Genomic DNA, 16,387 nt, shown 5'->3' with positions numbered 1-16,387 from the left:
GATAGCATGTTGTAATTGTAAAAAGTAATAATGCATAGAAGCATGCAGAGCAAATGTCCTTTGTAAATAAGAGAAGGTTAGCAAAGAACTATCCTTAAAGATTTGGAAGAGATGAGTAATTCCATAGCTCCTCCAGCTTGGGCCCTGTTGCAATTTAACCAACTCAGCATAGGAGGTGTTATGCCAAATCACACTATACACAGTGAAACCTTGAATGCCCTGTAGGTAACTAGTTTTATTACAAATCTTTTGCATTAAGTTGTACGTAGGGAAAGTCTATTGGCCTTACTAAATGCTTGAGATTCAAGTGCCTCAGGGATGGAGGTATTCTGAGTGTGTATTAGGGTTATGTGAGCAGCAGATTCATGGCCACTGGGGTCGTGTCTGTGATAGGTGACATGCAGCCTACCAGGTTTGGGACTAGGCCGCTAGGTAATATAGCCAGGGTTTGGGAAGAACAAGCCTTCCGTCATCTTTAGGACACTGGAGTTGCTCCAAACGGATCCTAGGAGGGTGATCATTCCAAATCAGTGAGCGAAATAGATGGTTTATGTGGCAAAAAACTGAAAGATGGATTACAACTGTGGAGTTCTGGAGAAAATATAAACGTTGGGGCATAAGAATCATCTTTAATAAATTTATTCTACCGACAACAGATAGTTTCAGTTTTGTCCAAATCCTAATTTTATCCGTGAATTTAGTAAGAAGGGGTTGTACATTAAGAGAACAAAAGTCAGGAATGACAGAGGAGATGGTAACCCCTAAATATTTATACTGGGTAGTCAAGGGTATAGGGCAGGATGGGGCCACTGTTTGACTCTCATTCCTGTCCAACAACAGCAAGGCTGATTTCATCCAGTTGATTGTCAACCCTGAGAACATCCCAAAGTGAGTTATGATATCCATGACAGCTTGATGAGGACGTGTCACCATAATCGTTTTGTGAAGATGTGTATAGTGAAAGCCAGTAATTTCAGGGTTGGAGTGTATAATAGCAGCTAGCTGCTCTATTGCTAGGGCAAACCTAAACCTAACCATCACTCTGCAAATGTACTGCCAGTTGTTGCTATCGAAGGCTTTGTTGGCATCCAAGGACAGCAGCACTCTCTGTCCCTCGTTATATGCTGGGGTTTGCATATTTATGTATAGCCAGTGAAGATTACCGGCTGTACATTTGTGAGACATAAAACCCATTTGATCCGAGTGAATTATAGAGGATATAACATTATTTAGTCGCAAGGCTAGGACTTTTGCTAAGCTTTTTACATCAGACTGCAAGAGGGAAATGGGTCTAGAGGAACTCGGATCCAGAGGATCAGTAGTAGGATAATTTTAGCCCTGGACATAGATGGAGGCTGGCACTGGGTGATGTGGGCCTTGCTGAATACCTTCAACAGTTGGGGAAAAAAGTTGTTCCCCATAACGAGCATACACCTCTATGGGTATACTGTCATCCCTGGGCGCCTTGGAGGAGGGGAAGGAGCTAACTGCCCTCTGAAGCTCTTCTATAGTGAGGGGTGTCTCCAGTAGGCCTCGTTGCGTGGCAGAGAGGGTGGGAAGGGGTATATGCTGTAAATACACAGTGAGGTCAGCAACTGAGTGTGCAGAGTACAAACTATACAGGCCTTCATAGAATCAAGTCAGTTCAGCAAGGACCAAATCAGGAGTATTTACAATGAAACCATGTTTAATAGCACCTATAGTGGAAGAGGTCTGATGACAGTGTACCAATTTAGCCAAGAGTCATCCCATTTTTTTCCCCTCCTCAAAGAACGCCATTTTGATGAAAAAACGTTTGCGTTTAGCTTTTGATGTGTCAAGCAATCAAAAACAGCCTGAGCCAATATCTACACCTCCAGAATAGCATCAGAAAAATTTGTAAAATATTCCAGCTCAGTTGTCGTACATTATTTTCCATCAGCTCAAGTAACTCAGATGTGGATTTCCTAATCCCATTCGTTTCTGATAGAAAAATACCTTGTAAGTAAAATTTGAATGCCTACCACACCAGAAGGCTATCCGAGTGATGAGCATGGTTACAGAAATAGGGAGAAATGAAGTGAGCTATACGGTCATGAGAGGGGAACAAGTGAAGCTAAAAGGCATTTAATTTCCAGGGGGCTTTAGGTTTTTCTGGCAGAGGCTGAGCTATGATCCAGGCCACTCTCAGTGAATGATCAGATACTCCCTGGGGGTAATACTCAACTTTAGACAGTAGGGGATCCATGGGCACGTTACCAATACAGAGATTGATTCAGGAAAGAGAGGAATGGGTTTTGGAGAAGCAGTAGAACTGCTTAGTCAAAGGGTGTCTATGTCTTCATAGATCTTGCCATCCCACTTCTCTTAGGAAACGTGGCAATGGGGGATGTCTGTCTAGGGTCGAATCAAGATAGCCATTAAAGTCCCCTACAATCAAAAGGGGATATCACATTTGTTAATCAGTTACATCAATAGGGAATGCGCTACCGCCCTAGAAAAGGGGTAGTGGAATATATATACAGGCTAACACCAGAGTTACAGCAGCCAATCTACAATACAAAAATATATATCGACCTTCCTGGTCAATTAAGTGGTACAGCTAAAAATCTAATGTTCTATGTACCAGGAAACTCACCCCGTGAGAAAAGGAGGTTAAGTCGAATTTAACTCACTACCCACCCAAGAAAATTTAAGACAACTAAGAGTAGAGCTCATGAGGTGAGTCTACTGGAGACTAATATTTGCAGGGTGAAATTTATGGATACAAGCAGAAATCACAGTATGTTTCAGTACATGGATCCCTCTCACATTCCAAGACGTTAATGGGATACTACTCATGGTACAGACATAGAGAACTAAAGGATAAGGCGGCATCCAAATGGGGGCCTACAAATCGCCAGTCAGAACCAACCATCAATATTAGAAGCTTAAAGGAGGGAAGCCTAGAATAAGTGAATTCACCTGGAATGCTCGGGCATAAAGGCTGCAAAACCCTGCTAGGCAGTGACCTTATGTATACAACATATAACAGTAAAGAGCTGTACCAATCATGTCCGCTAATACCTGCAAAAAAAACAACAAAAGGAGAAAATGCAACGGCGTCTCTGCATTGAATCTGTGGGAGGCATTCAGACCCTGCCAGATGGGTGCCGGGCAGACATCCATCAATAGACTCAGAACAGTTACCGTGCCCCAAATCAAATCAACTGAATTCACCATGCTAGCTATAAAAGTGTTTTTATACCACCAACGGGGCAGTAAATGCAAAAATAAAAAAGGGGGGAATTATGTCCAGGTAGAGAAATACACAGAGGCAATGTTGCTGGGTGAAAGTCAGCACTACAACTGAGTGGAGAGAGTAGCTTGTTTTTCTGGCAATTAAGCATCCTCCCGCTGGATTTTTTTAATGGCCATCTAGGACAACTTGGCACACAGAGCTTGCGTCAGGATTGTCTGAACAGCTCAGGGCTCGATGAGGAGGGTAACACAATTAAAAAGAGGAAAGGATCATGTAAGAGAGCAAGCAGCTTAATCCTCCTCACAAGTTGCTGCCCTACATTGTAGGTTCAATTTACGCAGCGCTTTACATATATATTGTACATTCACATCAGTCCCTAACCCTCAAGGGGCATACAATCTAAGGTACCTAACTCACATTCATATACAAGGGACAATTTAGACAGGATCCAATTAACCTACCAGCATGTCTTTGGAGGAAACCGGAGTACCCAGAGGAAACCCATGCAGGCACAGAGAGAACATGCAAACTCCAGGCAGGAGGTGCCGTGGCTGGGATTCAAACCAACGACCTGAGTACTGCCAGGTGGAAGTGCTAACCATTTAGCCACTGTGCTGCCCAGTGTCAGGATTGTCTCCTAAAGATTCCCTATCCTTAGGTAATTAGTATTGAAGCAATGTTGCTACTGTCTCTGGGGGATACCCTGTCCTTGGTTGAGCATGATTGGAGCAGTGTTAGGATTGTCTCCTGGAGAGACCCTGTCTTTGGATGGATAGTTTTGGACCAGAGTCAGGATTGTCTCCTGATGATGCCCTATCCTTTAATGAACATTATTTGGTCAGTCACATAGCTGTCTTGGATGAAACTAGCATCCTTGATTAGAATGTGACCTTGAAAATTAGGATGTGTACGTAGATCTGAGAAGACCTCTCTTTGACAAAGTTAAGGTGCAGCTCTCTCTGTTTTAAAAAATGATCTTTCATAGCCCAGCTATGTACGTATGGTAAGGCTATAATTCTGCTTTTATTGTTGTACAGAAATAAAACTGGGCCACTGAAAGAGTTTAAGATGGGGACCCCTTTAATTTCATTTTACTGTTTAAATTATTTAGTACACTCTGCTTCCCAGCAAAGAATTTGTGTTCAAAGATAAGATTTGGAACAATGGTAATGTATAAAAAAAAGATGAGCTGATTTTTTATTAACAAAGAACAAGCAGTTATGCTGATTTACAGTGTCTGTGTTAAATCTCATAATGTCAACAGTCATGCACGGTAGGCACCAAAAGCTTTTAAGCTGAAGTGGTTCACTGGATGTGTCCAGTAGCGTTCTGAATTTGGAGATACAATTAACCATATGTTCTCTCTTATCAAAACAGTAGTGAAAAAACAGAAAAATACATTTTTCTATTTCACTGCTTCAAACGATTTTGAAAAGAAGCAAACAATGTCAAAGGTGATTTATTGCAATGTTTTGCAGTCAAAAAGAACGGATTAGTATTTGTAAACCAGAATATCTATTTGGGATGGTTGCTTGGGATTAAATGTTCTCAGATAGAATGCAACTGTGGGCTGCTACTGCAGAGAAGAGTTTAACTCTTTCATCGGTGGTGTTCATATATTGTACTTCAGACACAGACTTGAAAGTTCATTGAACCAAACCAAACTAAATATCTAAAACCAAAGAGCCTATAGAATACATAGGGCCATGTTTATAGTCTCTACCCCTTAGGCTACCTATCCTGTGGCTCCTCTCAAGTTCTAGTCCGCTCATCAGAATTAGAATCGCAGGTGGAGAGGCTGAAAGAAACAGTTAAAAAAATAATAATTAACAAAAATGCTAAAAATAAGGAATGTATTGGCCATGTTAAAAACAGTAATACAAAGAGTAAAAAGACCTTTTTGTACATGTAGCCCTTCATTGATGCATGCATTTAATATTAACCTGGGAATTTCAAACATGCTTGGGACAAACATAGATCTATGTTAAGCCAAAAAAGGTTTAAAAAACATACCCTATAATATGACAGGAGGTATGAACACTGATATAAAATGGCATTTACACTAGTCACCAATGTAACAGGGGCATTTATACTGTCTACCAATGCCCCCAATGTATTGGTAGTCAGTAAATAGCTCAATTCCATTGGTGGTCTATATAAATGTATCTTTTACATTGGTAGTTCATGTCAGTGCCCCCTTAACATTGAATTTCAGTGTACATTTTCCCTTTACATTGGTGGCCAGTGTAAATTTCATTTTTACATTGGAGGCTAGTATAAATTATTGGTTACATTTGTAATCATTGTAATTCCATGTTACATTGGTGGTCTGTGTAAATTGCCCCTTTATATGGATGGTCAGTAAAAAGTATCTTGTTACATTGGTGGTCAGTGTAAATTCCCTTGTTAAATTGGTGGTCAGTATAAATTAATTGGTTACATTGGTGGTTAGTAAATTGACGATTAGTGTAAGTTTATCTGTTTCATTGGCGGTCAGAATAAACTTCCCTGGTACATTGGCTGTCAGCGTTAATTTCCCCCTACATTAGTAGTTGGTATAAATACCTCTATTATATTGGTGTTCAGTAACAGAAGGGGCCTGTTACATTGGTGTTCAGTGAAGTGCCCCCAGTCATTGGTGTTCAGTTGGAAATTGTTCCATTATATGGGTATAAATGGGTGAATAACCCATATTCATTGGTGCCAGTGGGAAAAGGGGACCAAATCATTTTTGGTCAGTGGTTACTTTTCCTAAAACAGGAACTTTCTCATCTACATGTGTCCCCTTAAGCACCTTCCTATGGAGCCATTGGAGCAGGGTTCATTATATGTCCAGCCAATATAATTATTTTAGTTTTGGACAGGGAAGGGAAGGCTTAGCCACTGGGGAACTTTTACCTCACTTCCCGTGTGGTCCCTAAGACAGCAAGTGAGCAAAGTCTCTTCAACAAGGGTCATATGAAGTAAGCGATCTTTTTTTAAAAAAGTAAAATAGGGAAGGTTGCGAATGCTTCAAGTTTTAATTGCTGTCTCTTTCTCCAAAAGTGAGGACATCTGCTTACATTTTGTTATGTCAGTGTAGTGCCCTCCTGGTTAGCTAGGGGGAGCTAGAATCTAATTGTTAGAGAGGAGGGCTGAGTAGCAGCTTGGGTGTAATAGTCAGGAGGTCAAATTTGGGTCAGGAGCTGAGAAGCTCTGCAGGCCAGCCCTTCTGGAATTTCCTCCTGCTTTAGAGCTTTGGAGGAAAGCCTAGAGGCAATGGGTGGATATGAGATGCTGGCTTGTACTCTTGAAGGATCCTAGCCAATCCCCAACTGGGTTGTCAAGGAGCTAGAACAACCCTTAAAAGGAACTGAGCCTGCTCAGCTGCAGGGAAGTTTGGGTGGAAGACAGTGAGGAAGATGTGAGGCTGAAGGCAGGAGCCTGGGAGGTAGCCCAGATGGAAAGAGGGACTCACCTACAGGCAGTGGAAGTACAGGAGAGGATCTGACTGAGTACCCCTGCACCCCCAGGGTCAATCGGGGAAGTAGCACTCTGGTAGGAAACAAGATTTGCTACCTACTTGGCACTGTCCACTTCTTAAAGTGACAGGCACCAGATTTCCTGTTCAAGGATGCCTCCAGATTGCTGGGTGAAGGAAGAGGGGTTCATCTAGGATCTGGGGTGGTACATTAAGGATACACTGGTTCCAACAGAGACTGTGTTGCAGTGGAGACTGTAAATAGTTTCAGGACAGTGTCCTCAATTCAGAATTCTCTTGGCCATACTGTACACCCCTTATCCTATCCCACTTTAAATCCAATAAATAAAAACAACAAAACCAAAGATCAAGAACTGATCTCTGACCCTCGATGCAAGTCTGTGTGAAGATGCTTGTTTCCTGGCTGTGCAGGACTATAGAGGGACCCAAAATGTCAACAACTCCTAAGGGGGTAGTGCCACATCAGCCACCTCTTCCCATGCCCATTTCCAGGAATTCTCCAGAGCCTCTCCCATGCTCCAGTACTCCTTTCCCCATTCTGTTCAACTATCTTGTACTCTGTCCACTTTTAAGAGATCCCTCAAAACTTATCTATTCAGCCTATCCCACTGCTACCTAACAAATGAACTTCTTTAATTAACTCATCCCCCACAACTATTACCTTTTGTATCATTTGCCCATTCTTTTTAGAGTGTAAGCTCTCACGACCATGGTCCTCTTTATCCTATTGCAGTGGTCTCCAAAGTGCGACCGGCCTTGAGGGCTAAATGTGGCCCTTGGCTTCCCTTTATCTGGCCCTTGGGGAGTTATGGTATCAACTAACACCATTAATGGGGCACTATACCTTCCAGTCAAACCAGTGATGGAGCATTGTTTATGCCCACTGATGCTGGGGCATTTCTACTCCCACTGGTCACAGCAGTGGCATCTCTACAGGGATGGGTTTTCTACCACGTACCAATGTGAACAGGCCCTAAGAGATTCCCCTGCTCCACTATCCTGGGTTGCATTGGACTGCTTCACAGATTTAGGGTCTTTCACACTAGAATGAGGAAAGCCATGTTCCCATGTAGCTTCCCGCACCACATTCCAGTTGCAGTGCCCTTGCAATCTGCTGTAAATGTCAGTGCAAAGCTACGGACACTCCAATTGCAGGATGCTAAATTTATTGGAGGGGTGACACCATGTTTTAATGTACCAGGTGACACCAACCCTATTGACACCACTGGGTCACAGTCTGGAGGATAGTAAACTGACCCTTTGGTTAGAAAGTTTGGAGACCCCTCACCAATTGTTTTGCATTGTATTATAACTATACAGTCTTCCTTTATATTGTAAAGTGTTAACACTAAATCCTCTATAATAAAAACAATAAAACAAGAATATTATCCTGTGATGGCTGCAGGACATGTAAATGCCTTGGAATTCAGGAGCTTAAACATCCCCAAGAGATATAAGAAGACAACAAACAACTCAGTCCATCAGCTTCCACCCATAAATTGATGAATGAGCTTTGGGTGGATTGACAATCTGCTACTAGAAGCAGTATGAATGGGTTCCAAGCCAGGAAACAGATTTTCATATAAACAGCATATGTAGCCCAATACAGAGTATCATTTGTCTAAACAGACAATGTATGAAATAGAGCAGGAAGCTGCATTCATCCCCACAGGACAGTTGTATCCAGACATTCATGAACATCATAAACATTTTCTATCACAGCTATTTCAAGTGATGTAAATCAATTTTGCTTCAGTTGGGCCAAAGTAAATTTACAATGTATCATACAGATATCTTCCTGTCTGACACCGTACTAAATAGAAGACAGTTATGTTTATCTTGATGTATGAGAAAAGTTATTTTCCATTTTGTATCTTGGTTATTCTGATTTGTTTATTTCATGCTGAAATGTAAATTGGCAGGAAATTTAGTGTTGTGTTATTGGTACCAATCTGTGGCCATGCTGCAACCCAAAATATCTTGCCTCTTAAAGCAGATCTATAGTTACAGCATATACTTTCATTTTATAACATCAGCATTGTAATAATAGGACAAAAAAGTTTTATATTTGACAATCCAATATAAAATTACTTAAAAAATTCTCCTTTCATGTTGTAAGTGTATCTAGGTTATGTGTTAATTTTCAGATAATGGTTGCACACTGTGACTTTAGGAGTTATTATGTCAACATTTATTAGCAAATATAATTTAATGTTACCTGTCCTACTGCTGTACCTCTCTGGCTTGTTGGCTATATAGTACGCACACCTCCCCTTATGCTGTTAGGTGCCATACAATGAATGGCTGCTAAATCCTTTAAAGGGAATAGTTTTGATTTGAATTCTTCATTGCCTGCCCTGACCTCTAGCCCCTCACTGCCCTCTGACATTTGAGTTTTCACTTTAGTTATGACACATAACTAGGTTGATTTCCTAGATAAGATCTTTTTGGCTTGCCTACTAACTACACATCATTCGACCCTTCCTGTACTATATCTGCCCCTGGTTTTGACTTTTTGTCTATCTCTTAACTGACTTTGATATCCTGGTACCATAGCTGCTTGGCTATAATATCAACCTTTTTATCATCTTACCATTCCTCTACTTTTACTTTGCACCTTCTGTTGGAGAAAGACCACCATATCTGTAATATAATCCTATGCACCAGACACTTGTGCATTGTGTGTACCAAAATACATTAACTAAGGGCCCTTTTCACACCATAGCATATGTGTCATTGTGCATTATGACAGGGCTCTTAACACTCCTCAATGCACACAAAAACCCTCCCACAACTTTGCTATTTTGTGATGTTTTCATGCTGTGCACTGTGGAGAACAATAGTGCATTACATTGTATTTCCCCTGTATGTGTGAGTTCGGTGCCCATCAGAAAGGATGGCACCACAAGGAACATATACCTGTGGGTTAACAAAGGTTATGGAGGGTGCATTAAAACACCTTAAGTTAATGCAATGCACCACTATAACTCCATCCTAAAGGCAAAAAGCGCTGTAGCAGCAGACCTCAAGTTTAAAGAATGCTCAGGCACTTACAATAATTATACGTAGCTCTGCCTCTTTGCAAGCTGTTACCACTAAGCTCTCAGTATGCCTATTTCTTATTTTCCCTACCTCATCAGTGGGAGTCCAGGGTCATTGTCTAGAGTTAATGCAATAAAAAATATAATTTTTACCACAGAACCACATGTAAAATTCATTGTTCCCTAATATTGGTTTCAGACAACACTTTCTAGCAAGGTCTGTGTGTTTTAAACCCATTGATCTGACCAATAATTTATTAGTCTGATATGGTTTGGTTTTGTTGGGGTTTTGGGTTTTATTAAGTTGTATTTTATACCTTTACTGTAGGCCAGAATGTCTTGTAGCTAAGACGAGGAATGCTATTTTATACTTGAGTGGGAAACCGTACCATCTTGATGACATTGCACAGTAGCAGCTCCATAACCAATAATTGCCTAGAATTATACATTCGATCAAACGCTGTATTAGTGCTTGCGGTATATTAAAGAATATTCCTCGCTGTGCAGTGTAACCTAATCTGTGCTCCGGCCGTAAGATGCTTTCATGATCTATACCACACTGTTATTAAACGTGAGTTATATATTTTGATCTTCAGTGGAAAACTCTGACCCTGTATAACATATCTTTCTATTGTTTATAAGTGAAAGAAAATCAACATTCTCCGATCCTGGTTCACACAGTGGGAATCAAATTTTTTTGGGCCAAGTGCAATTTATACAACTGCAAGGAACAATAAAACATGAACTTTACAATGTTTTCTTACCTAAAAATAATACAGAGTCTGTAAAGTTCCAGAGCTTATTATTACAACGTAAAGGACAGTAATTCAAAAGCTGAAGCTCGTTTCAGCAGCTGTTGGATCTTGTCCAGTGTTAAACATACAAGCACCTGCATTTGGGCTGCTATATGCTGGGAGCCGTAACCGGTAGATTTTGTAGATGGGAAAAAGCAATTTATTTCTAATAAACATGTGTGAAGTGCACTCATTGTGGCACAATGACAATACAGAAATGTATTATGCCCCACATTATTATTATGGCCTAAATATTAATTTAAAGTAGAGCTCTAGCATTTCCACTTCGTCCCCGCCTGAATCCCACTCAGATATTTTTTTTTTAAACCTGCACATATCTTTCATTGCAGTCTTACAACCAGTCAGGTGACATCACATGACCTTTCTCTTTTTCCTCAGAAGCAAAAGTAATTGAACATTCTTCCTCAACTGTTCACTGCTCATGTAATGATGGGTGATCATCATTCAGTCTAGAACTGTGAGCCTAAGCTACCAAATGAAGCTGATAATTGTAATGGTTGTGCATATTAGGAACATTTAAGCTGTAGGTGACAGCAATCTTGTCAGGTCTCAACCATTCTTTTTTCATGAGCCCAGTGATCTTACCCCCTCCCTCTTCCTATAATATATGGTACTCATAGCCTTAACTTTTACCACACTTCAAAAGAGCCTGTTATCTCAACTTAGGGACAGCAGACACCAGCACACAGGCCTTGGTCAGAGCTGTAAACAGCCAATTGAATACTGGCAGGGTGCCTGTTTCTATGGAGCATAAAAAACTCTACAGATTAACACTTCTGACCTATCATAAAACAATGACAAAATCCATCCGTTCTGTCACACCTGATGTGTAGGGCAATTAAAGCTCTATGAGCACATAGCGTGCGATGAAACGTCTACACAGAAAGCAGCCAGACGTGGGCAACCTTTCTGAGACCTCTGCCCAATTCACAACTTACCAATATCCACTCACAATTCATAAAATCCAATAGGACCAAGACACATTAATGTTAAGTATATATTTGAATGGGGAACATCATACTGAACAAATCATGGTCATACATGACTAAGTTAGCACATATGAAAGGGGAGAAAGCAGTCTCCTCCCTCCTGGGTGACAGACCCATTCCAAAATACTCTGTGTTTGGTATCCCTGGACACGAAATATAATGCTGAACAATAATCTACCAGTTTGCAGTATGCAACCTGTACATAGTGGAAGAAATTAATATTAGTATAAAACTGTGTATAAGGGACTGCTACGATACAGTCATAAAGCCTCCTAGCCACCACCCCTTAAACCAAGTAATTGGTCAGATGGTCTCTGTCAACTCCCCTTTGATACGACAGAAAAGGGAAATGTCAGGACCTTCTGACAGCTCTCATTTTAACATCAACCAAGGAACACCTAACAGGACCGTTTTTGCTTGAAAAATTGGACTCTGCTAAATCCAAGGACTTTGCAAGTATTCTTCATTTTCAACTCCTTTTTAATTCCCTATTGCTTTATTGCCTCTTTATTTCTTTGTAACACCTTTTTTCAGCAATGTTTTATTTGCTTAATTTTTTACCTTTTCATGAGTAAACCACCACATTTGGAAAAGTGTTGAAATTACATAGTTACATAGTTAGTCTGGCTGAAAAAAAGACAAAAGTCCATCCAGTTCAACCATAGGAAAAAAAAGTTATAATCCTATACCCACAGTTGATCCAGAGGAAGGAAAAAAATAAATAAATCCAGCAAAGCATGATCCAATTTGCTCCTGCTGGGAAAAAAATTCCTTCCTGATCCCCCGAGAGGCAATTGGATATTTCATGGATCAACTTTACCTATAAATGTTAGTATCCAGTTATATTCTTTGTATCTAAGAAACAATCCAGGCCTTTTTTGAAGCAATCCACTGAGCTGGCCAGAACCAACTCTTGAGGGAGTCTATTCCACATTTTCACAGCTCTCACTGTGAAGAAACCTTTCCGTGTTTGGAGATTACATTTCTTTTCTTCCAGATGTAAAGAGTGCCCCCTTGTCCTCTGTGATGACCTCAGGGTGAATAATTCTACACCGAGTTCACTATATGAACCACTGATGTATTTATACATGTTGATCATATCAAATTGTCTCTAAAACATTTAATGCAAACTAAAGAATCCCTATCTCTTGAAGAATGCTACTGTATATGACAAATCTCTGAACATACCTGTCTGTGGTGACGTTGTGTGTACAGACACTTATTTTTCTTACTTTCCTTGCTAATATTGTGAAGAGTTATCTGGTGGCAGTTTGGAGTTTAAAAGGTTAATTGCTTGAGTAACTTAACCCAGTGACAATTGCTCTCTGGTTGCTGGCACCTAGATTGTGGCCTCACAAGTTGGAAAATCTTTGTGCCGGGTGCTGCTGAGAGTGGCATTGCTACGTAAGTGACAGCGCAGCGTGAGATTGGCAAGTCTTTTGTCACGAGTTGGTGAGAAGGGCATGGGTCAGGCACAGCATTCGTCACAATAATAATTTCCAATATAGCCCCCATGATGCTGGCCATCATTCAACCCAGGAGACTGGCAACCTTTGGTGGCTGAGAAGAAGAGCCTTTGGGGGGAAACTCTAGTTTGAGGATAAGTATTGCAGCAAAAGCTAATATAATAATATCAGCAAAAAAAGTGGGTGGCTTGCTTTGTATTTGAACAGCAATTACTTACAATTGAATAGCAAAACCTTTACTATTAAATCAATACAGCAACAGGACTGGGCTTCAAGAATGTATTTATCTTCAGTAATGAAATGTGGAAAGGAGTTGCAGGGAAGCCTGCAATGTGAAAATATGAAGCAGTGACTGGAGAAGACAGAAGACTGTGACTGTCAACACTGTTTCCCTTTGCTCCAGTTTTTATAAATTAACAGTGATTGCAATCATTATTCACTAAATGGGGATAAGAACAGTAGCTTAGGCTAAGAAAATGTCAACATGCATTAGGCCATTCATAAATAGGGATATCTCTTAAGCAACTAACATGTCTGCTCATTATTCAGGAGATTGCCAAGCATCGATTCCCAGTCATTCCAATGTATATGGCTTTTCACAAATTTAATTTACAATTTTTGCTTTTTTATGTCTATGTGTAAAAAGGAGCCAATGCAACACTTTAGACAACAGATGGTATAAAGAAAGAAGCCTTCCTGTGTAGATTGGGGAAGATTCCACAGACAGCACTAAAAGCCATTTCTCTCTCTTTGATTGTCCTTGGACCTCTGACCCCTCTCATTTGTGTGCACCTCCAGGGATCCCTCATTGCTCTCCTATGTATACGCTTCATTCCAACCCTTTAATCTGTATGCACCTCCTTAAACGTCTAAACCCTCTCATCTGTGTGCACCTCCTTACACCTCTCAACAGCATCCTCAGACCTCTCAGCTCTCTCCTTTATGTGCCGCTTCTATGACCTCTCACCCTTCTGCTATGTGTGCACCTCATATGACCTCTCACCCTTCTGCTGTGTGTGCACCTCCTATGACCTCTCAATGCTCTCCTCTGTATGCACCCCCTTAGACCTCTCACTTTACCCTCAGTATGCACCCCCATAGACCTCACACCTTGTCCTCTGTATGTACAGTAACTCCGTAGGGTTCTCAACCTTCTCCTCCATATGTACCTTCTTAAACCTCTCAACCCTCTCATGTGTATGCAGCTCCTGTTACCTCACACCCCTCTCCGCTATGTGAACCTCCTCTAAACTTCTCAGTCTTCTCTTTTGTATTTATTTGGTGTTTTGTATTTGACCCGTCACCCCTCTCCTCTGTATGCAGCTTCTGTGAGTTCCCATTCCTCTCTTCTGTCTGAAGTTCCACAGACCTCTCACTCTTTCAAACCTGTCACTTCTTTTGCTCAATCTGAAGCTTGTTATACTTTTTACCTCCTGGGACCTCTCATCCCTCTTCTCTATGTTTAACTCCTTGAATCTCCAACTTTTCTTCTCATTATTCAGCTTGTGTGAACTCTTTTCATCCCTCAACCCAGGGGCAAACTGACCATTCGAGCACTCGGGCACTGCCTGAGGGCCCGGGGTCAGTAGAGGGCCCCATGAAATGTCCCTGGTACCTTTTTATAGGCTTTTTTGGATGTGATTTGAGTGTGGTCAAGGACACAGGGTTCCCCATGATCCCCTATTGCCCCGGGGGCCCCATGAGTTGTCAGTCCTCCCCTGCCTCAACCCTCACCTCTGTGCTCATCTCCTCAAATCATATACCTCCTACCATGTGTGTGTTGGGCCCTCTTACTCCTGTCCTTCGTGTTCAGCTTCTCAAACTATTCAGTTTAAAATATAAATTAAAAGCAACACATTTGTGTACAGATATAAAAAAAATTATAAATACCCTTTTTCCCCATTTTTTATAAGTGATCACATTTCCCTCTGTTCTCAGCTGAATTAGGAGCTCAGAGAGCTGGGGGCAGAGAAGCAGCAGCACGATGAACCTCCCAGTAAATGGCTGTGCAGCAAAAGTCTGATCATTGGAGGAGATCAGATTGAGTTCTGAACACAGCTAGAGAACTGACCATGCTGTGGTCCATTATTAATAGGAAAGCAGAGGAACTGACAGGAATACCAGGGATGTCACATAAAGGAAGCAATACAAAGAGAACAGAATACTTTTTCATGCAAGTACATGGTAAGGCAGGCACATATCAGGAATATGACATTTTGGGTTGACATATTTTTTAAATCTCTCAATCCTCTAACCTGTGTGAAGCACTTCAGATCTTTCACTGTTTGCTACTATGTACATTTTATGGGATCGCTAAACCCTCTACGTTCAGTTTCTAGGGCATGTCACTCCTTTCATCAATCAATATTTTCATATAACCAATGCTTCTCTTTCCGGTTATGATTATTCCAGAGGCTATTTAACTCATTTGCATGAAGCATACCAAGCCTTTTATCTTTCATACTCTTGGAAGTCAACAATCCAACATGAAAAAGAACAAAATGAGATTGATTTTCTGTGACTTTTTGTTGCAAACTAATACTAACAGATCTAATACAATATTTTATTTGTTTTTGGAAAACTTTTCACAAAAAATATAAAAAAATAAAAATGGCAAGTTTTATGTTTGCCTATCAACAACAACACAGAAATAGCTCGTTATCTATGTTGTATTTCATTTATATTTTTTAATAACAAGTTCATCTGATAGAGTACAACAAATATGCAAATGATACTAAGTGTGGACCTGGAGCATTGCTAAAAGTATTGGGGCACCTTTGGGTCCAATACTGAAATGTTCACATAATATAATGAAAAGTGTGTGAAGCTGTTTGTTACCTCCCATGTCATTTCGTCTAGTTCCACTATTGCTCTTTGCTGACTTCATTTCTTTGGTCTATTTGCCCTTTCCTATCGCAATTCTTGGCCATTAGTTCTCTACTCTAGGTCAGAGAACACGGGCAGTTATAAGAACATCCAAAGGTACCTCACCACACCCTAATTTCTATACCTATCGTGTATTCCCTTAATTAGGTTATGGAAGCTAGCAGACTTTGTGGGAATTTGGGATGCTCACACTTGGGACTTTCTTGTGGTATAAATCCTTCTGAAACAGACGTCTTTGATACCTAAATCCCCAGACCAAATTTAGCATCATCAGTATACATAAGTCAACTTGACAGGAACTGTATGATTAACTTTCATACCTAAATAATATCTGTATGTTTTAAGGCTTTTATATGATAAACTTTTTCAATAAAAAAATATTTTTTTTTTTATTAGAGCCTGACAAATGTAAAAAATATATATTTTTTTCCTATTCTTTATTAGAAAAAGTGAGTGACAGGGATTGGAACAAACTTTACTCAGGGGTTC

Source organism: Staurois parvus, unplaced genomic scaffold, assembly GCF_062004578.1.
Source record: "Staurois parvus isolate SC_StPar_1 unplaced genomic scaffold, SC_StPar_1.0 ptg000531l, whole genome shotgun sequence".
NCBI lineage: Eukaryota > Metazoa > Chordata > Amphibia > Anura > Ranidae > Staurois > Staurois parvus.
This window is presented reverse-complemented; position numbering follows the sequence as displayed.